We start from the raw sequence: 23,900 nt of genomic DNA, 5'->3' as shown, positions 1-23,900 counted from the left end.
TCATCTACCATCCATCACATCATCTTTAAGAGAAAATTCTAAGATTCAAGGAGTGGAAGATCACATCAAGCATAAATAACAAGTAATCGAATGAAACAACAGGCAAAATTAACATCGCCGTGAAAGAAGTTTTGATGTAGTTGACTGGGTATTTTTATGGCTGCAAACATACAAACAAATGTCTCTCAAGAAAGCTAAGAAGGAAAATAAATTATCACGAAACATTATGCATGTAGTTGGCGTAATGGAACGATTTCAAGCAAATCCTTAAGAAACACATCTCAAAGAAGACAAGAGGATATTCAAATATTTGCAGGGGAATCGAGATCTTAGACTATGGTACCCTGAGAACACAAATTTTGCACTTCATGCTTATACAAATGCAAACTGGGATGGTAGTGCTGATGATCACAAAAGTACTAGTGGAGGAGCTTTCTATTTGGGACCACATCTAGTTTCTTGGTTCAATAAGAAGTAAAGTTCTATTGCTTTATCAACCACTGAAGAAAAATATGTTGCAATTTCTACTTGTTGCACTCAACTTCTATGGATGGTTCAAACATTACAAGATATTCAAGTCACTTGTCCTCAACCTATACCTATTCTTTGTGATAACACAAGTGACATTAGTATCTCTAAAAATCTTGTCATGCACTCAAAGACCAAAAACATTCCAATAAAATACCACTTTCTTAGAGAGCAAGTCCTAGAATAGAAAATCAAATTGGAGTATATTCCTTCAAAGGAACAAGTTGCGGATCTTTTCACCAAACCTCTTCCCCGTGACTCATTTGGATGTCTTCGCCAAATATTAGGCATGATATTTGCGTCATCCCTCTCCTAATATAAAATAGGTATACATTCTCAGGGGGAGTTTTGCATGTTGATTGGATATATTGTTTACAAATTCCTTTTGATTTGCATATTACTTTTGGTAATTATAATTTATCATTCACATATGTTCAAGGGGATCATCACCTCTACCTCAAACAGATCATTGTTGGCACTACAATTGTGATTGTTTCATTTGATATTGGAGTTGGCATTTGGTATTTCTATCAAGAAAATGTTGTTATCTCTATGTCATGGTTGATCCTTCCTGCAATTAGGTCTTCTTGCCTCTCTTTCTCATGTTTGGAAATACTATTTTTTGTGAATAGATGAGATTCTACTTCATACATGTTACTACTATCTCTAATGTTATTGGTTGACATATGTCATGATGGGCCTTCGAATAATGATTCAAAACTACTATTATGCCATTATTAGTCTATTGATATTGCTATAATTGTTGATTGACATGTGGATATGGCTGCTATGGATGGTTATCCCATATAAGTTGAATATTATTACTTCAAATGCTCCAAGCGCTTACATTGCATATCACGATTGGTTGTTGGTGGATATACTTCTTCATCTATATTGTTGATCGATGCATTGCTACTATTGTTGGCTGTCATATGTTTGCTTCTTAAATCTCTATAACTTTAGATGATACACTATATGCTCAGGGGGGGTATGGTCTGCATAGTTATGAGAACTATATCTTGCAACATAATTTATTGTTTCATATATGAAGATCATATCTACCATGTCAAGCTTCCCTTTTCCCTTGATGTCAAAAGGGGAGATATGGATAGGAGGTTTACATCAAGTGCAAAGGGGGATATTGTTGGCATTATGGCTCTATGTTTTCCTGGATGGAAACCAAGTTTGAATTCACATGAACTCCATAAGGACTTTGCTGGTTCCATAGGAACAATATTGACATTTGGAATTTTGGTTGATCCATGCGAATTGGTCAATTAATTAATATGATTTGCATGAAGAATATTCTAATCGGGTGAAGGCTATAGTTATTGGACGAATCCTTTTATTAGGGTGGTTATGTTCCAATTGGTTATTGGGTATTAATATTGGAGAAATAAATAAAAATATTTTAAGTAGGACTTAGACAAATCAAAGGACAAATTAATATTTAATTGATATGGTAAACAATTTCCTTGATTTATCTACCTGAGGTATTAAAAAATCCTTGGTTATTTGGCCCAAGATTTTGGAGGATCAAAACATTATAAAAGGAGGTAGATTAAAGAGCCATATGGTGTAGATTATTGTTTGCATAGGGTGTGTAAAGGAGCAAGCTCAAGGCTATAGTGGTCAACAATTTGGAAAGATTGATCTGGTGGGAAAAAGGAAATGTGAAATTAATTGATCTCTTATAGGTAGTACGTATAGGCTATGAGTATAAATCTTGATTGATGCATGGAGCATTTAAGTGAGATCAAGTCTCATTCTGGAATCTAAGCAATTTGGCATGAAAACCCACTCTTCTTTACATCAGTGTATTGTATAATTCCTTTTATCTGGATCTGAGTTAACATTTGATCATGCGTAGGCTCCTCTCGGAGGCTTTATACCCATATGGTTTTTTAAGGTCAATCAACCACCGATCCGAGATATTGATAGTAGGATCATGTGGCCACGATAAGACACACAAAGTTGTGTCTCGCCCAGAGGCTTCTACCTGACAACTCTTGTAATCATTCTGTCCATCGTGTTGGGCTTCTGCAAACGGGCTCATGTGGCATTGTTTGAGCACTAAATAAAGGTGGTCCAACTCAAAAGATTTACAACCTGAAAGTTGTATTAAATCTATTTCTACGAACACATTGGGCTACAGTAAGTGGGTTCAAAAGCTTAAAACTTTAGAAGTCTTCTAACAAGGTGGAGGAATTGCTCGGACGGCCAAAGTGGTCGGAATCTGGGCAGAAAATTTAAAAAAATCTTGTAGAGGTAATGTTTGAATCGTGTTTTTGATGGTGGAAATAGATTCAACACCATAAAAAAAGTCTAGGACACCTAAAATTTTGAAGTTTAACGACTATAACTTGGATTTACAAAATTCCTTACTACTTGGATTTACAAAATTCCTTACTGCATTTTATCTAACAGAATTTCCATAACCTTTCGAGCAACTCTTCCGCCTGGTTATACTACCCGCGAAAACTTTATTAAGAGTGGGTCCCGCCTGGAGGTCTTACCCGGATAGTTTGTGAACTCCTTCTCCCATTGAACTGGGTTACAAAAAGTTGGCTGGAGGATTTTTCAACTGAAGGTTCCATCAAGCCGGACTTGGGTAAGAGGGCTCACCTGGCAGGAGTAGAAAGTCAGCCAAGTCGGTGGGTTTTGAGCTCGAAAGGTTTTATTGACCAATCTTCACATTACATTGGGCTTCTTTGAAAGTGCTCACATGGCATTGACAGTGCATTGAAGGAAGGTCGGCCAACACTTGAAGGTTTATGTACAAAGATACAAGGACTGATACCCAGAAGCAGAGCGTTAGCATGATAGATTTGTTGGCATTATGAGACAAGTGTTGTCCTTGATGGCAAATCACACAAATGACAGATCATAGTGCAGCAGGTCAGTAGCAAGGAATTGATGATCATACTACAAAGAATGAAGAAAGAAGAGTATATATGCAGGCTCAGAGTATATACACAGGTTCACTATATACCAAGTCGCGTACATAGGCAGGTTATACGCAGGTTCACTATGTACCAAGTCGCGTATATACGCAGGTTCACTATATACCAAGTAGGGTATACACGCATGTTACACACACAGGTTTTCTATATACAAAGACGCGTATACACGTGGTATTGCCGATCAAAAGTCGCGTATGCGTATGCACGCACTTTCATGCACAAAAAAGCGCGTACATGTGGGAAAGCTTATTTTGGTCCGTGGTATTTAGACCTATGGTTTTGGTCCTTCGTATTGCGTCCGAAGTGTTGAACCCAGGTATTGGGTCCATGGTATTGGTTCTAAATGGTTTTGGAGCATGGTATTGAGAAAGGCCTAAGACTATAAAAGGAGAAGAAGATCATTAGGCAAGGGCATGGAAAAAGTCTTGAATATCTGATGAAGTATGAGATCCAGTATGCAGGTTATGGGTTGATGATGCATTGCTTGATCTGAGCTAAGGAGGGATCTCACCGGTTGATGGAGAACAAGATCTAAGGATAGATCGGGATCAAATGGTTTGAAATGAACTATCTCTATATGATTGATTATGTTTATTCTAGATCTGTATACTGACACATGTAATGATCTGAACTGGGTATAACTTAAGTTTGAAATCGCTACAAGTCATGATTGAATATTTATAGATCTGTATGCAGGTTGGCTTTGGTGTAAGCGCGTATGTACGTGGGTTTGGTTCATGGTAGTAGCGTATACCATTTGATCTTTGATGTTTGAAGTTATAGGTGGTTCTGGTTGTTGATGAGTTCTGATGACAACTTAATGGTGTCAGTATTCTGCATATCCTGTTTGGTTGGTTGTGTTTTCAATATTGATGGATGAGAACTAATATTGGATCAGGATCATAATGACTCATATTTATGTGATCTGATGGACTAGATCTGGGAGCTAACACACATATTATCCTTGTATATGTAATAATCTGAATATGTTTGAAGTCAGGAAGTGCATCAAGTTATAAGTAAGTAATTGATGACATATACGCTGGTTCACCTTGGTGAAGTTGCGTATACACGCTGGTTCAACACTTCCAAGTTGCGTATGCACTCTGATGCATGATTTTGATGATACAGTTGGTTCTGAATATTGTTGTAGAGTTCAGTGTTCTGCTCTGTGTTCTTGTGACTGTGTTGTTGACAGGGTTTCAGTGATTCAGAAATTGATGATGCTAGTATTGATTGTTTTGTGCTTCAATGATATTTATGGGTCTAGTATGAAAATTTGATGAAACATGGCCTTCAGATTATAGTGTTGTGCTTCAGGAGTATCCAGTCTGAAAATGTATGAAATGTGGTCCCTGGAGGATGAAAGAAGATTGTAGGCCGACGCCTACGTACTAGTACATCAGCTAGTACAAGAGAAAAGGGGGTAGTAGCTCCCTTCCAGTAGCAGCTAGAGAACAAGTGAAGATTGGAGCATTTAGTAGGAAGGCACCTACGTACTAGTAAATGGATCAACTAGTACAAGAGCTAAGGGGGTTGTAGCTCCCATCCAGGAGAGTCTGGAGAACAAGAGAAGGTTGTAGCCTTCTGCAGGTAGAAGCCTGTGTACTGGTATAAGACTGCACTAGTACAAAAATATTGTAAAATGAAGTTTCTTATTAAAAGAAGATAGAGATGACTTGCAACAGGTGGTTTTCACCCACATTGGGTTTCCACCTTATATCATGGTGTTCATGTGTGCTTCTTGTGTGTGATGATCTGTTCTGTTTTACTGCACTTGCTTACTGTTCATATGGTTAATGAAGTTCTGATGCACTAACTAAAGATAAACATTTAATGGATTAACTGAATCATAAGTATTCTGGATATACGCTAGTTGCACTAGACACAGTTGCGTATACACGCGGGTTACATTAACTGAAGTAGCATATATGTATCTAAGTATGGAAATGAAAAGTTTTATTGATTTGATAATACTGATTCACACCCCCCTCTCAGTATTATTTCCAACAATTGGTTTCCGAGCCGGTCCTTTGGTAGAAGCTTGATCGCTTGAAGGAGATCCGTGGAACTATGGGAAAGAAGCTTAAGAAGAAAGCACCTAAGAAGAAGAAGGCATCTCAGAAGAACTATGACAGTGGGTGTATTGATTGGGAATATGTGGAAGGAGCACATCAGATTCAGAATCACCTCAGAATTAAGATGAACAAGATCTATGAGGTATGAATTTTTTATCCTCTGGTGATACATCTATTTATCCTCTTAAAGATGATGAATGTGATAGCGAAACAACTGAATTTGCACTTATGGGTGAGCAAGAAAGATATCAAATAGAGGCAGAATTTAAAAGGCTTACAGACAAAATTAGAGATCAACAAGATTTATTAAACAAAAGGGAATGTGCTTTCAAAGAAGAAGCTACCAAACTAAAAGCTCAATTAGAGGAAGGAAACAAGGTAAGGAAGTTATTCAAGAACAAGGAAGAGCAATGTCAAAAGTTGCAGGATGAAGTGACATCATTAAGAAATGAAGTCAATGAAAGGAGCTCAATCATCAAGAAACTCAGAGATAGATCCAGTTATTATGAAAGGCTTGAAGCTATGATTCACTCACTAAAGGAAGATCTTGAAGAATCAAAGAAGCAGAATAACGATCTACTCCAAAAACAAGAAACGAAGTTCTTGAACTGAGGCATCAGTTGGAAGAAGGAAGGAAAGCTGAAGAAGACATGAAGAAGCACTATCGTGAAAAGGAAGAGCATCTTCAGGTTGAGGTAAATATTCTAAATGATAAATTAGAAGAAAAGGATAAGCTATTACGATTTCAAGATAGTACTAAGATCTTGGATGATATTCTTAGTAGTCAAAGGTCTCCTACTATCAAAACTGGTCTTGGTTTTTATGAATCCACTGAAAGTGAATCTAGCTCACAAGGAGAGGCAAGAAACTCTAATGAGAAATCTGAAATGCACAACGAAGATATGAGAAGAAAACCCCATCAACAGCCAAGGAAAGAAATTCTTCAAAGGAAATCTTTTACTCCAATGCATAATGTTGAATGTTATGTATTTCATAATCTTGGACATGTTGCAGCTAGATGTAGAAGAAGAATGGTTCAAGATCATCACATTCTAGGTACTTTCAGGGATATTTTTTTTCTTGCAATATGTTTGGTCACAAAGTTGTTGATTGCTACAGGAGGAATATGAAACATATGAGATGTTATGCATGTAACAAGCTTGGACATATAGCAAAGGAATGCAAGAAGAAGGTTCGGGCACCACACCAGAAGGAGAAAACATCATCACACTTGAAGATATGGAAGAAGAAGGAAGTATAGTCAGAAAATTGTGGCACAACACAATATACTCAGACACAACACAACACAGACATAACAGACTCAGGGGGAGCTGAAAGTGTAAAACTTTAGTGTCCTAAATCTCATACGCAAGTTTCATAAAGGGAAGTCGCGTATATACACGAGTTAGACACTGCACAGTCGCGTATATGTCAGTATGAGGAAAAGCAGTGGGGACAGGCTCAGAAAAAGGGTCTGATATGACTTAGTCCATTATTTGCTCTATTGATTAATGGTTATAATCTGCTGATGATGTGTGGAAATTCCTTGACACTTGTAATATTTTTAGAAGTGTTTTTGATCCTAACTTGATGATGATAATGCCTTGATACTTCTTGCTGATATATGCATGATCAGATCTGACAGTAAACAAGATGACACAGGTTCAGGGGGAGCATATACTTTCAACAATGCATTGTTGGCATTATGGTTGGTAGTCCTTGGTGATGATGCTTATATGGCTAAATGATATATCTTGCTATGATATGGTCTCATATGATTCTTGGGGTTACATAGTTGATGTTCAGATCAGATTTATGGTTGATTATTTGATGATGCATATATGGTGCTTACATGGTGATCTTCATAAGGATAAGGAGAAGTACAAAGCTTGAATACACATCTTCCTCACTTGATGATGAGTTACTCATATGCTGCTGTCGTCATATGCATAAAGATCATATAATACAGTTATGATGCAGGTTTCCTATAATTCTTGGTGCTCATGTGGATGAGGATTGTTGCTGTTTGATGAGCCCCAAAAATGTACAATTATTTGGGCTCATTCAACCTCCTAATTTGGCTTAGTCCACCATTCTCATTTGTTTATTGCATGTTTTTGATTATTTTTATGTTAATAGAGTGAATTTGGTTAGTCATTATGCCAACAAGTCTAATGGGTGCTTTGTGTAGCCTTTTTGGTCAACTTGGAGACAAAATGGAAGGTCTTAATGAGCACTTGGCAGCCAAATTCGTGGGAGAACAAGCTAGAGGATTTGTAGGAAGGTGTCCCCCTCATTTATGGGCCCTTACCTCGAATTCTCCACCATCAGCTCGGAGTTCAAGGGCCACCGAATCAATCAGCACAAGGGCAGCCAAGTAAGTCAAGTAGGACTGCTGTTAACTCCAAGTCTTGGGCAGCCAAGTCCCTAACTTTTAGGAGGACTGTTGGGTCCTCAAATTGTATAAATAAGAAGGCTTGGGGCCTCATTTGGGTTAGCCAGTAGATAGTAGCTAGTTAGTCAATTCGGTTAGCCAATTAGTCTTTTTGTAAGCCAGTTTTGGCATGATGTTAGACTTTTTGATCATGAATAAAGGCAAGCAGATTTGGATCTAATTCTGAGCTTTTAAGGGAGCTATAGCTCTCAGGTTAGGGCCCAACCTGAGAGCAATAGACCTCCTCTTCCTTGTACTGTTACTTGTCTTTCCTTTCAGCATTTCATTTCGTTTTCTTTACATGCACTGAAAAATACAGTTTGCTGATTCGAATTTCTCGTTGTGTTTCAGTAGGTTAGTTTATTGGATCAAGTGCTTTCAGTAGTCTAGATTAGAATAGGAAGTTTGGCATTCATCAGAATTACAAGAAAAGGTTGAAAGGACCTCACTGCCATCTCTGTTTGGAGATTGGGGTGTAGTCTGTCCCAACCACACAAAAAACGCAGTCTTCTTACGTTCATGCAAGCTGCAACATAGTTACCTTAATCATAGATCCATCCATGCACTCTGATCTTAAGCATTACTTCTTCATTTCACTTCCATGCACGAGTTTCCTTCACAATTTACATTGCTGTTCATTGATTTTATATCATAGGTAGCATAGGTTAATGAGTTCTCGTTTTTGGTGACATTCATAAGCAATTTGTTTCATTTACACTGCTCCATATCCTTCTACTTCCTTTTTCTTCTTCTTAACCTCTCCTAAATCCATCTACTCGACCTCTGTTCAGTTCGTTCACTTTCCAACTCTTTCATTGCCCACGTAGCTTCATTCTCTTGACCTTTCGTTGTTCTAGCCTCCCATCCACCAACCAACTTCATACACTCTTCCTCCATCTGATTTCTCTGCTCCTGAGCCATCACCAGTCCCATCTCCATCTCACCTATCCTCCCACATCACTCCAACACTTCACCATCTCCCAAAACCTCCACGGCCAAACATCCTGTAGAATTGCACAGACCTCCTGTAGAAATCCCTGAGTTTCCTGTAGGATCCCTTGCAGACTTCATGTAGAAGCCTGCAAACTCGGTTGCTGAGCATCCAAATGTGGTAGACTTCTGTGGATCGATGCTAGAGACCCTCTGGGACCTCCCCTAGCCATCCTGACCTTGCCCATGCTTTCCTTCCATTCAAACCGCTCCTGCACAACCAAACCCTAATCAAAAGCATCATCACAATAAATCCAACCACTTAATGAAAACATACAAAAACATGTCTTTTCAGATGCAAGTAGCTTAGATGCATGTATTTCAGTTCACTGCAAGTAATGGCATTATTGGTAGAAGTTTCATTCACAGTTTTGCATTGTAAGGGCCTAGCTAGTCAAATTAGGGTTTACTAGGGTTTTCATGCTTTGTTGACTTTCAGTTGCTTTCTGCAACTAGATTAGTCTTCTTTAAGTTAGCTTTCGTCCATCATTCATAAAGCTTCTTCTGTGAGCCTATAGAAGTTGGCTTGAGCCCTAGCGGACTTGTGCCAGCTGACCAAGTGACAGCTGCGACAAGAGCTAGTACTTGTGCATACAGCACCGTCGCTTCCAAGTTTGTACGAACTACCGGGTTGATAAAATTAGAGATAGGAAGCTCCAGGAGTTGTAGCATTATTGCTACAATAATGGAGCCCACCATCTTTTTGGCGTCGTTGCCGGGGAAGCGACAGAGTATTGGTGATTGTTGCTATTCTTCTATTTTCTACTACAACCTTCTGCTAAGTAGTTTATTTCATTTCCATTATGCAATTTCATTTATGCAAAAGTAGATTAGCATTTCCTGCTTTCATAGATTAGCCTTTCAATTCTGCAAGCGTAGATTAGCATTTCATTCTTGTAATTTCATTTGAGCAAAATAGATTAGTCCTTTCCTGCTTTCATTTCAATTCCGCATTTTCATTTTAGCAAGATAGTTAGTTGCAGTTCAATCTATTTCAGTTTTGCAAGTAGAAGTAGGAAAAAGCAAAAATCAACCAAAAAGATTTCATTTCATGCCTTGTAGGAGTAGAGATAAGTTAGAAAAATGATTGCACAACCCCCCACTGCTTTACATAGCCAACGTTATCTCTTCTTCGATGGCTGTGATTAAAGAACCCCTGGGTGGACATCAAGGCATATTTAAAGAACCTCTAGGGGAGAAGAAGAAGAAAACATTCCTATGGAGCAAATGGCTACCAGCAGAGATGTTGGGAGCAACATCTTGTCCAAAGATGAATTTGAAAATCAGATCAAAGATTTCAAGAGTGATATGAGGCAGTTTCTTGCCATGCAACTGGATACCTTGCGGATCTAAAAGAAGCAAGAGGAAGCCAAGAGGGCTTTGGTCATTTTTTGTCCTAGGTGCACTAGAAAGCATCTTAGGAACGAATGTCCAATGCACTCCCTAGAAGTGTGTTTTGTATGTGAAGAATACCATCCTACAGATCAGTGCCCTTCCTTGCCCAGAATCAAAGCTGCATATCAAAGAGCCAAGGGAGCCACTGAATCACTCTATTATATGAACCAAAGGAGGCCACATGGACCTAGATCTTACCAGCAGGAATTGCAAGGGATACCTGAGACCTATTATGACCCTTACCAAGCCACCTTCATGCCTTCTTGGGGTCCCCCTGCTCATCCTTCCTGGTTCACACCTCCTCCTTATTCCTTCACAGATCCATACTATGCCCAACCAGCTGCTCATTCATTTCACTCTTATGCTCAGCCACAGCCTCAATGGAATGCACCCTATCAGGAGTGGAGGCCCCAGTACAACTCTCATCCCGCTCATTTTCCTCCACCGCCTGCTCATCCACAACCATCGCCTCCTCCTCCACCAAGGCAACCCCAAATGCCTACCCAACCACAATGCCATCCATCTCCACCTCAATTTCACACCTCCACTCAACTACCCGTACCATTTCCAAAACCACACAATGGAGCAGCTCAACCCCATTGCAAATCTGAGGCACAACATGTCCAAACAACTCCTCTTGAGCCCAATGATCTTCACCAAAGCTCAGGAAGAGTGTTGCAAAGCAGAGATTATATTGACAACATTGAAGGACCAAAAGCAAAAGAAGATTCCAAAGAGGAGATCAAGGAACCATGGGCTGCACTTGATGAAGAGAAGAGATCTAAATCAGAGATCGAGAGAGTTCCCTCATGGTTATCATCAAATCCTCCATGTACTCAAGAGGAAGATCAACAAAAAGAGGAAGATCAGAAGGTCATGATAGAAGGTGACATGAAGAATGATCCAAATCAGCAAGATGACCAAGGATATCAAAGCTATATTGAGATATGGTTTCAGAAGGTCACTAAGTTGCAGCAGTACTCTCCTCCTCAGCTATGTTTTGTACTTTCAAAGTCAGATCATTTTGTCTCTGAAGGTTGGATAGTTGTAAAAGCATGCATTCCGAGCCTTTACATCATCTTGTCTCTAATCTCGATGTGCACATGGCTCCATTGGAAGTATTCTTATACTTGAAAATGATTTTGTTTTTCAAGTAGGGTAGGGTAGAAAAAAGAAAAAAGAAAAAAGAAAAAAAAAGAAAAAAGAAAAAAAAAGAAAAAAGAAAAAAGAAAAAATGAAAAAAGAGGAAAATAGAAATCTAAGGTGAAAACCTCCTCAGAGGCGCCTTAGATTGGCTCATTGATTGAAAACCTCCATGAGGTGGTCAATGGGTTGGAAAAAAAAAGAGAAAAGAGAATAAGATCCTTGGGTGAAAACCTTCCTTGGAGGTGCCCAGGGCAGGCAATTAGGGTGAAAACCTCCATGAGGCGCCCTAGTTGCTTTTCAAAAAAAAAAAGAGAAAAAGAAAAAGAAAAATAAAGCTAATCTCCATTGAATAATTTCATGTTGCAGCAATGACATTGCAGGTTAAAGAAGGACGTTTCATGACAGGAGGAGCACTCAAATCAAGGTCAAAGGAATTTTCTTGCCTTCTACAGGAAGCTCTGTATTTCTACAGGAAACATCCTGTAGAACCTTTGGACGAGCCAAATCCAATTTCAAAAGTGAATCTAATGGTGGGAATCTATTGATTAGGCCTACAAGCACTTGTGTGTCCATCCCTTGCCTTCATCCATCATTTTTTCCACCTCCTTGTGCTTCTCGTTGTGCTTCTACAGGAACTTCCTGTAGAAATTGTGGGAAACTAGGCATGCATTTCAAAAAGTGGTTTGGCAAGCATGGTAGCTTCCTCAAAGGTTCAGAAGTCCTCCTGCAATCTTCCAACTCCTCCTCCATCATCTCCATACCTGCATCACAGCCAAAATTCATTTTGTCATACCATGCAACCATTTGCAAAGTGCCTTGAAGCAAAAATCCATAGAACGAAATTTGTTTTTGCCATAACTTGAAAACCATGCATCAATTTGACAAACCGTTTTGTGTGGAATTGTACAAGGTTGATGACAACATGCCTGAGCAGTTTCATGCAATTCCGGTGCACGGTTTCCAAGAAATCACCCTCCATCACCATCAGCCATTTTTGCATTTTCTCCATAACCGTGCATCCGTTTCAAAACCTGTTTCATGTGGATATGCATGAGAGTGATGGTAACCTACCCAAGCAGTTTCAGCCGATTCCGATGCACGGTTTCCGAGAAATCGAGCTCTGAAATATTCAGCCATTTTCCATTTTTCTCGAAATCCGTGCATCCATTGATCACGAATTTGCTATGGGAGATGCATAATGATGGTAGGAACATGCTCACCAAGTTTCAGATCAAACCAATCTACCGTTTGGGAGAAATGGCAAAAAGAAGTTCTGGTTTTGTGACCATGCAGCAGCAGCAGCTTGAACGGGCAGAGTTGAACGTGGAAATGAACTCCTGCAGCTTAGATCCGTCCAGAGGACACCTGCACAAGAAAAAACAGCCATAAATCATCAATCAAGCCACCATACATGCAGCAAATGAAGATCAACACATGCATGCAGCAAAAAGCTTCACAGTAGCCAGTCGACTTGCAGGTACGTGACTAAACTAATTCCTCTGTTTCATGAATGTAATTCGAGAACTGCGTGAACAATGAGATGGTTGGATTTAGACAAATTGGTGGCCAGCTAACTGGCCACCCTCATCCAGTTCAACAGCACTTGGTGGGTGAATGAGACACGTGCGCTCAGCCATCTCAGGAAGAAAATTGAAAACAGGTAGTGATGGACAGTTAAACTTCAGCATGCTTGATGGATGAGATTAACAACAGAAAACAAATAGTTAAACACTGCAGTGGAGACAACAGTCGCATAAGCCAGCACGCGTATGTGCCACCTCACTCCAAAAATCACGCAGACATCACTGAGCGCTCGGCTTAAGTTCAAAGACCGTTAGTCAACTTGCACTTGCAACATGATTCACTCGAAGTGTATTCAAATTCAGGTATTGCTTCCCTTTTTGCGAAGTTACATACTCTGAAATGCGAGCTCATGCTGTGGAACTATTGTTTGTCTTGTCTCAAGATGGAGATAAACGAAAATTAGCAGAACATCTTGAAGAAAAATATATGAAATGGTTAGCAAAACTTATTTCAACATCTTCAAATATGGTCTTGGCGGTTCTTCCATGGCTCTGTTTGGCAGCGTAGGTGGTGGTATTTACACCAAAGCAGCAGATGTAGGTGCTGATATTGTTGGCAAGGCTGAGAGGAACATTCCTGAAGACGATCCACGCAACCCAGCTGTCATTGCTGATAATGTTGGTGACAATGCTGGAGATATCGCTGGTATGGGATCAGATCTATTTGGGTCCTATGCTGAATCTTCCTGTGCAGCTCTGGTTGTTGCATCCATATCATCATTTGGAAACTCTCATGATCTTACTGCCATGTGTTATCCCTTGCTTATTAGTTCAATGGGTATCATTGCTTGCTTAATCACAACTCTGTTTGCAACTAACATATTTGAGATCAAGGCTGTGAAGGAAATTGAGCCTGCATTGAAAAAGCAACTTATTATCTCCACAGTAGTGATGACTATTGGCATTGCTGCTGTAAGCCTAGTTGCATTGCCTTCATCCTTCACTATCTTCAATTTTGGTGCCCAGAAGGTTGTAAAGAACTGGGAGCTTTTCTTCTGTGGTGCTATTGGTTTGTGGTCTGGCCTTGTTATTGGTTTTGTCACTGAATACTGCACTAGTAATGCTTACAGCCCTGTCCAAGATGTTGCCGATTCATGCAGGAATGGAAGCAACAACTAATGTTATATTTGGGTTGGCTTTGGGATACAAATCTGTTATTATTCCCATATTTGCTATTGCAGTAAGCATTTTATGAAGAAAAGAAAGCTGCCGCAGTCGGAAAGTATTGTCATGTCAGGAACAGAAACGTGAATCAAGGTTAACCAATGGAAAAACAGTGATTTAAAGGCCTGGAAACACTTTTTCCCATCCAGCTTCGGCATGCAATATCTATTCTCGGGCAGTTCATTGTACGTGTGTGCTTTTATAATACATTAGACTTGCCATTTGTGTTGGATTCGTCAGCTTTCAGGCAGCGCAGTTCAAGGAGAAGGCACCCCCAGCCAAGCAAGTAAAATCAGTGAAATTGGTTCTACAGGAAGCTAGCAGACTGTTTCTACAGGAAGCTAGCAGACTGTTTCTACAGGAAGACAGAGACTGTTTCTACAGGAAGCCACCGAACAGTTTCTACAGGAAAGTTTGAAAAGCGGGAAGCCAAAGGAGAAATCGGCCGAGATGCTAGCCAAGGAAGCCACCAGGGCCATCAAAGACAAGGAGAGATTGGTTGCTCAGAGGATGAGCAACACTTTCAGTAGGGGGGTGATGATGAGCCCCAAAAATGTACAATTATTTGGGCTCATTCAACCTCCTAATTTGGCTTAGTCCACCATTCTCATTTGTTTATTGCATGTTTTTGATTATTTTTATGTTAATAGAGTGAATTTGGTTAGTCATTATGCCAACAAGTCTAATGGGTGCTTTGTGTAGCCTTTTTGGTCAACTTGGAGACAAAATGGAAGGTCTTAATGAGCACTTGGCAACCAAATTCGTGGGAGAACAAGCTAGAGGATTTGTAGGAAGGTGTCCCCCTCATTTATGGGCCCTTACCTCGAATTCTCCACCATCAGCTCGGAGTTCAAGGGCCACCGAATCAATCAGCACAAGGGCAGCCAAGCAAGTCAAGTAGGACTGCTGTTAACTCCAAGTCTTGGGCAGCCAAGTCCCTAACTTTTAGGAGGACTGTTGGGTCCTCAAATTGTATAAATAAGAAGGCTTGGGGCCTCATTTGGGTTAGCCAGTAGATAGTAGCTAGTTAGTCAATTCGGTTAGCCAATTAGTCTTTTTGTAAGCCAGTTTTGGCATGATGTTAGACTTTTTGATCATGAATAAAGGCAAGCAGATTTGGATCTAATTCTGAGCTTTTAAGGGAGCTATAGCTCTCAGGTTAGGGCCCAACCTGAGAGCAATAGACCTCCTCTTCCTTGTACTGTTACTTGTCTTTCCTTTCAACATTTCATTTCGTTTTCTTTACATGCACTGAAAAATACAGTTTGCTGATTCGAATTTCTCGTTGTGTTTCAGTAGGTTAGTTTATTGGATCAAGTGCTTTCAGTAGTCTAGATTAGAATAGGAAGCTTGGCATTCATCAGAATTACAAGAAAAGGTTGAAAGGACCTCACTGCCATCTCTATTTGGAGATTGGGGTGTAGTCTGTCCCAACCACACAAAAAACGCAGTCTTCTTACGTTCATGCAAGCTGCAACATAGTTACCTTAATCATAGATCCATCCATGCACTCTGATCTTAAGCATTACTTCTTCATTTCACTTCCATGCACGAGTTTCCTTCACAATTTACATTGCTGTTCATTGATTTTATATCATAGGTAGCATAGGTTAATGAGTTCTCGTTTTTGGTGACATTCATAAGCAATTTGTTTCATTTACACTGCTCCATATCCTTCTACTTCCTTTTTCTTCTTCTTAACCTCTCCTAAAGCCATCTACTCGACCTCTGTTCAGTTCGTTCACTTTCCAACTCTTTCATTGCCCACGTAGCTTCATTCTCTTGACCTTTCGTTGTTCTAGCCTCCCATCCACCAACCAACTTCATACACTCTTCCTCCATCTGATTTCTCTGCTCCTGAGCCATCACCAGTCCCATCTCCATCTCACCTATCCTCCCACATCACTCCAACACTTCACCATCTCCCAAAACCTCCACGACCAAACATCCTGTAGAATTGCACAGACTTCCTATAGAAATCCCTGAGTTTCCTGTAGGATCCCCTGCAGACTTCCTGTAGAAGCCTGCAAACTCGGTTGCTGAGCATCCGAATGTGGTAGACTTCTGTGGATCGATGCTAGAGACCCTCTGGGACCTCCCCTAGCCATCCTGACCTTGCCCATGCTTTCCTTCCATTCAAACCGCTCCTGCACAACCAAACCCTAATCAAAAGCATCATCACAATAAATCCAACCACTTAATGAAAACATACAAAAACATGTCTTTTCAGATGCAAGTAGCTTAGATGCATGTATTTCAGTTCACTGCAAGTAATGGCATTATTGGTAGAAGTTTCATTCACAGTTTTGCATTGTAAGGGCCTAGCTAGTCAAATTAGGGTTTACTAGGGTTTTCATGCTTTGTTGACTTTCAGTTCCTTTCTGCAACTAGATTAGTCTTCTTTAAGTTAGCTTTCGTCCATCATTCATAAAGCTTCTTCTGTGAGCCTATAGAAGTTGGCTTGAGCCCTAGCGGACTTGTGCCAGCTGCGACAAGAGCTAGTACTTGTGCATACAGCACCGTCGCTTCCAAGTTTGTACGAACTACCGGGTTGATAAAATTAGAGATAGGAAGCTCCAGGAGTTGTAGCATTATTGCTACAATACTGGAGCCCACCACTGTTGATGATATCAAGAGCTCTAGATACATAGTGCTGGATACATGGAGTTGCATTGTTGGAGACATGATGATGATGAGTTCTTATCTATATGTTGATAGGTTGATACTTACATATGTTGATTGATATTCCCAAGTGATGATACATGGATGATATCATCTTGTTGATGAGATGGCTATGGTGTTTTACACATATGATATAATGTGAATTATTTTATGATGATGTTCAAAAGGATGAGTTGCAGACATTTACAGGTTGCTGATCTGGAAGTGGTTGTACGCGAGTTTCATGAGGAGGATCCACGTATATATGCCTGTTTCTGTGGATACAGTCGTGTATATGTTGATTTGAAGGAAATCAGTGGGCCAAACTCAGGATGAGAAGAGTCTGATATGGGCCTGACAGAGACCATCTGGCATAGATGGAACAAGCGCAGAGGGAGAACATGATTGCTGGTCTAGATGTTGTTGACAGATGCTTATGGAGCAGATCATTCATGGTGTATGATAGTTGCTGATGACTATCATGGTATTATTTAGATGTAAAGGTCATATCAAGACTCATGATGTAATAGTGTGTCTCTATCTATTGTAGTCATTTGATGAAATCTCTTCTGATGTAATTTGTACCCCCTCTATGCATAGGAAGGATGATGAAATATCAAGGTCATGTAACGGCCTAGTTTGGTTTCCCCACTATGCCTGGGATGAATGATGTTATACTCTTGTATTATCATATGTAAACTTTTGGTATATCCCCACTTTGATGGGAGATGGATGTATGCATGAGTCCTTGGTGATAGGAAGGTCATTTATGATGTATAGAGTCATATTCTTCTTGTAGAATATCTTTTTGTAGACCTTGCTCACAGTCAGGGGGAGCATGAACGACACACTTCAGTAGAGCAGAGACTTCAGCATGTACTCAGAGGGAGCATGGTCAGATTGGTACACCTTGGCATATACAAAGGGGGAGCTCATTCCGAGATTTCAGCAGGTACTCAGGGGGAGTATGGACAGCGGAATATTTATCAAGGAAAAAGAATATCTTGGTCCGCCCTTTGTCCTTGATGTCAAAGGGGGAGAGTGATTTGGTGTTGTTTCCATCAAGTCCAAAGGGGGAGATTGTTGGCATTATGATGCACGTGTTGTACTTGATGGCAACCCACTCGTAGAAGAACATCTCACTTATTTATAACTAGATGAATCTACATAAGGGATATCAGATGCGAATGAATGCATGGGATGCCGGATAACTCAAAGGAATCAGATGACAGTTCTCAAGTTAGCTTTGCCATCAAGTCCAAAGGGGGAGATTGTTGGCATTATGAGACAAGTGTTGTCCTTAATGGAAAATCACACAGATGACAGATCATAGTGCAGCAGGTCAGTAGCAAGGAATTGATGATCAGACTACAAAGAATGAAGAAAGAAGAGTATATATGCAGGCTCAGAGTATATATGCAGGTTCACTATATACCAAGTCGCGTACATAGGCAGGTTATACGCAGGTTCACTATGTACCAAGTCACGTATATATGCAGGTTCACTATATACCAAGTAGGGTATACACGCAGGTTATACACGCAGGTTCTCTATATACAAAGACGCGTATACACGCGGTATTGCCGATCAAAAGTCGCGTATGCGTATGCACACACTTTCATGCACAGAAAAGCACGTACATGTGGGAAAGCTTATTTTTGGTCCGTGGTATTTAGACCTATGGTTTTGGTCCTTGGTATTGCGTCCGAAGTGTTGAACCCAGGTATTGGGTCCATGGTATTGGTTCTAAATGGTTTTGGAGCATGGTATTGAGAAAGGCCTAAGACTATAAAAGGAGAAGAAGATCATTAGGCAAGGGCATGGAAAAAGTCTTGAATATCTGATGAAGTATGAGATCAAGTATGCAAGTTATGGGTTGATGATGCATTGCTTGATCTGAGCTAAGGAGGGATCTCACCGGTTGATGGAGAACAAGATCTAAGGATAGATCAGGATCAAATGGTTTGAAATGAACTATCTCTATATGATTGATTATGTTTATTCTAGATCTGTATACTGACACAGGTAATGATCTGAACTGGGTATAACTTAAGTTTGAAATCGCTGCAAGTCATGATTGAATATTTATAGATCTGTACGCGGGTTGGCTTTGGTGTAAGCAAGTATGTACGCGGGTTTGGTTCATGGTAGTAGCGTATACCATTTGATCTTTGATGTTTGAAGTTACAGGTGGTTCTGGTTGTTGATGAGTTCTGATGACAACTTAATGGTGTCAGTATTCTGCATATCCTGTTTGGTTGATTGTGTTTTCAATATTGATGGATGAGAACTAATATTGGATCAGGATCATAATGACTCATATTTATGTGATCTAATGGACTAGATCTGGGAGCTAACACACATATTATCCTTGTATATGTAATAATCTGATTATGTATGAATTCAGGAAGTGCATCAAGTTATAAGTAAGTAATTGATGACATATACGCTGGTTCACCTTGGTGAAGTTGCATATACACGCTGGTTCAACACTTCCAAGTTGCGTGTGCACTCTGATGCATGATTTTGATGATACAGTTGGTTCTAAATATTGTTGCAGAGTTTAGTGTTCTGCTCTGTGTTCTTGTGACTGTGTTGTTGACAAGGTTTCAGTGTTTCAGCGATTCAGAAATTGATGATGCTAGTATTGATTGTTTTGTGCTTCAATGATATTTATGGGTCCAGTATGAAAATTTGATGAAACATGGCCTTCAGATTGTAGTGTTGTGCTTTAGGAGTATCCAGTCTGAAAATGTATGAAATGTGGTCCCTGGAGGATGAAAGAAGATTGTAGGCCGGCGCCTACATACTAGTACATCAGCTAGTACAAGAGAAAAAGGGGTAGTAGCTCCCTTCCAGTAGCAACTAGAGAACAAGTGAAGATTGGAGCATTCAGTAGGCAGGCACCTACGTACCAGTAAATGGATCAGCTAGTACAAGAGCTAAGGGGGTTGTAGCTCCCATCGAGGAGAGTCTGGAGAACAAGAGAAGGTTGTAGCCTTCTGCAGGTAGAAGCCTGTGTACAGGTATAAGACTGCACCAATACATAAATATTGTAAAATGAAGTTTCTTATTAAAAGAAGATAGAGATGACTTGCAACAGGTGGTTTTCACCCACATTGGGTTTCCACCTTATATCATGGTGTTCATGTGTGCTTCTTGTGTGTGATGATCTGTTCTGTTTTACTGCACCTGCTTACTGTTCATATGGTTAATGAAGTTCTGATGCACTAACTAAAGATCAACATTTAATGGATTAACTGAATCATAAGTATTCTGGATATACGCTAGTTGCATTAGACACAGTTGCGTATACACGCGGGTTACATTAACTGAAGTAGCGTATATGTATCTAAGTATGGAAATGAAATTTTTTATTGATTTGATAATACTGATTCACCCCCCCCTCTCAGTATTATTTCCAACAAGATTCAATGAGTTAGGCCGAAGATTATATAAGGTTTATGCTGAGGAAATGAGTGAGAATTTGGACCACAATTATGAGAACGGTTCCACAGAGGGACCAATATCAAAACATAAGCTCTCTCGATTCCATCAAATTATTAATAGGTCTTAGCACTTTTCTCCATTTGAGGCACCGTGGGTTTGTAGCAGGACTATGGCGATTCTGCGACCAGAAGGGATAAAGAAAAGTCAGATCAACATCAGTTGAACTTTGGATAAAGAATGGCATTGCTCCTTGGTGTTCTAAATATTGAATTATGCAAGCAATTAACTTTATAGACTTAGTGAGGATTTGTTTTGAACAGTGATAGCATATACATAGAATTTTATCTCTAAGAAAGGGTTTTTGGCACATTAAATACAATGACAACTCCTATAAATGCAAGGTTCTTTGTGATTACTTTACCTCTTGGATTTCTATTTATTGTGTTTATTGCAGTATATAGACAAAAAAAAAATTAGACGTGTCATTGCGCAAAGGAGTATAAAATATAAGTATGCTGCCGTTGTCCTGCATATTTGTTTGAAGCATGGTGATATTGTAGAATAAATTCTTGGGAAAATATTTTCAATTTTATAACAAGTGGTCCCAATTTGAAATATTGTGAAAAGTGGATCATTAGGACTAAGAGGGAGTAGTTGTTCCCTTCCAGTAGTAGCTGAAAAATTCAAATAAAGTTGGAACCTTCTCCAGATTGGAGCTTGCGCACTAGAAAAATATTGCACCAGTGTAAAATTGTAACAAATTCCTTTTTAATATTTAGATGTCAAAGCACAACGGTGGTTTTCTCCCACATTGGGCGTCCATATGTGTTTGTTGTGTTGATGTGGCCTAAGGTTTATATGTTTTATTCTTAATGTTTCTCATGGTAAAATTGTAATATGCTAAATGAAGAAATGGTTTAGTGACAATTGTAAATTTAAAGACATAATTAAATAAAGTATAATTTGAGAATGAAATACCGATTCACCCCCCCTCTCAGTATTTCTAACAAGAAACACAAATAGTTAATATTCATCACCTTTGTCATCACTTTTGTCATGAGAAAAAATAAATAACAATCATAACCTCTATAAGAATGTCATATGTTGGATCCCCTTGTGTCATCAACTAATACCTAATAACTACATTAGTGTATTCACTAGCATGAATACACTACATTAGTGCATTCATACAATCCATGTATGAATCCCTGTTGAGATTATTAATTGAATGGATTTATTAATTTAATATAAAATGGTAGGATTTGGTATTCATTGTAAAACCATGGATATTGCACTCGACAGTTTGTCATGACAGATTTGATAAAACTATATTTACAAATATGTGATCTACACTATTAGGTTTTATTTCCCTTTAGATTTCTAGATATGTGGATTACTCTTAATTGCATATGCATGCAAATTAAAATTATGTAAAAAATAGAGAATAATGAAATAAAATCTCAAAAAACACGATACAAGATATAACCTGGGAAACCCTTGCGGGAAAAAACCCCGCTAGAAGGTGAGGTCACTTTGCTCTCTTTCTTTGAATAGAAAATCACCGCGAGTACAAAGAAGTAAGGGTTGTCGGCCATGGGATACTACAATGCATAAATCCTCTCTGTGTGCTCTTTATATATCCCTCTCAATTATTTTTCTTGTCCATGGAACAAATGCACTCGAAAATAATGGAACCAATTTTCCTCCTAGTGGCCTAGTTATAACATAGCTCGATAACCTACTAGTGGTTAGGTTTGACTACCTAAACTCTTAAATAGAGTTACAATATGGAATATTATACAGTATTATTCATCATAATCATGTTTTTAGCCCATTTTACATGATCTATGGGGTTGACTTGGCATCCTCTTTAATTATGGTGGTGAAAACAGGAAGGCCAACTTTCACGTGACATAGATTTTGCATACAGACTTCGGTTGAGACGATTCTTGTGCTATTAGAAATTTCTACCTGTGTAGAATATGGAAAAAAGGTATAGTTCTAAAGAAACAAATTTTTACCCCCAACAAATTTCATTTAATGCCTCAAAATGATCCAAGAAGGTTTCAGACCCCAATTCACCAAACTATGTCCCATTGATTAAAAATGGTCCAGTGAGTTGATTCCTCCACTTTTTCAACTCTAAAAGCATTAAGATAGATGAAAATGATATAATGATCAAATATAGATCACACATCCCCATTTTGGGAGGCTTTTGGTCCCAAAAATCTTCTACTAAATGAGGTGAGGAATGTTTTCCTCCACCTTCTCTCGGGTGTACCATTTAGCTCTGCCCAGAAGTTGTCCTTTCAACCCAATTTTCCAAAGTTCATGTTGCCCTTGTCTTGTAGTTATGGACCTCTTCTGCAAAGCTTTATCTTATGTCAATTATTGTTGAGCATCTAGTTCCAAATCCTTCATAGAAGGTAGGACATGTTCCTCTTCCTGATCTAGCATGGAAGGCTCATAGAACTTCATATTCTTTACATTCACAATTGCGTAAATATGCATGTATGGGGGTAGTGTAAGTCTGTAAGTTTTATCTCCCACCTTTTCTAGTATCCCAAAATGACCATATCACAGAGCCTTAATTTTATTACAAGGACCCTATAGTGTCTCCTTGTTCAACTGTAACCATAATTTGTCTCCCACCTTATGTTGGAAACTTGACTATTCTAAGGGGGGGGGGTGAACCAATATAGTGCATTCATGGTCATCAATTTTTATTTTTTACTTTTCTTTTCAATAGTTATGTGAGCTAATAGATGAGCAACAATACATCATATGTATAACATATTTAACATGAAAACAACATTAAACCACAACATGAGAATCAACACATAAAAGAAACACATGTAAATAGAAGATATAAGTGGAAACCCACAAAGGGAAAAACCACAATTTTTTGTTGTTGTTATGTAAATGAAAGCACCCAATCCATTTTTACATCAGCTTTTGTAGGAACCCACCTATGGGAGGCTTCAACGTCTCTTTTATTTTACAAGCTACAACTTGCTAGAAGCACCCACTCCCATTTATACATCAATTTTTGTAGGCTCCTACCTACAAGAGGCTTTAATATCACTTTTCTTCTGCAAGCTACAACTTGTTGGAAGCACCCACTTCCACATACATGCTCCAATCTATTCATTTTCAAGCCAATACATGAAAGGAGACACCAATCCTCTGATACATGAAAGTTTTAATATGCTAGATAACCCAATTTTTAATTCTTAATACCTCCATATGTTTTTCTCTTTTATGTACTTTGTGTCTACCTCCTCTCCCTCAATTTTATTCACATCTACAACTCTTCCTCTTTCTCTCTCTACTAGGAAATCTATGAACTAGGTTGCGCACCAACTCAATCAACTGTCTAACTCTTTTGGGCTCGCCGCCCCCCCCACCCCCCCCCCACAAAAAAAAAAAACACACACACACATATATAAAACTTGTTGACTATTTCTATTCCAATGCAAGGATTTGAAGTGAAAGGCTACCTATTTAT

General features: G+C 39.2%; 1 pseudogene; it reads left to right on the top strand.

Moving 5' to 3' along the window:
• The first annotated feature begins 13,549 nt into the window (after nt 1–13,549).
• Nucleotides 13,550–14,327, top strand: LOC149140538 (pyrophosphate-energized vacuolar membrane proton pump 1 pseudogene; annotated as a pseudogene).
• The last annotated feature ends 9,573 nt before the right edge of the window (nt 14,328–23,900 follow it).

Source organism: Pinus tabuliformis, chromosome X (assembly GCF_031772625.1).
Source record: "Pinus tabuliformis cultivar Carrire ecotype Pingquan chromosome X, CPIR1, whole genome shotgun sequence".
NCBI classification, from domain to species: domain Eukaryota; kingdom Viridiplantae; phylum Streptophyta; class Pinopsida; order Pinales; family Pinaceae; genus Pinus; species Pinus tabuliformis.
This window is presented reverse-complemented; position numbering and strand designations above follow the sequence as displayed.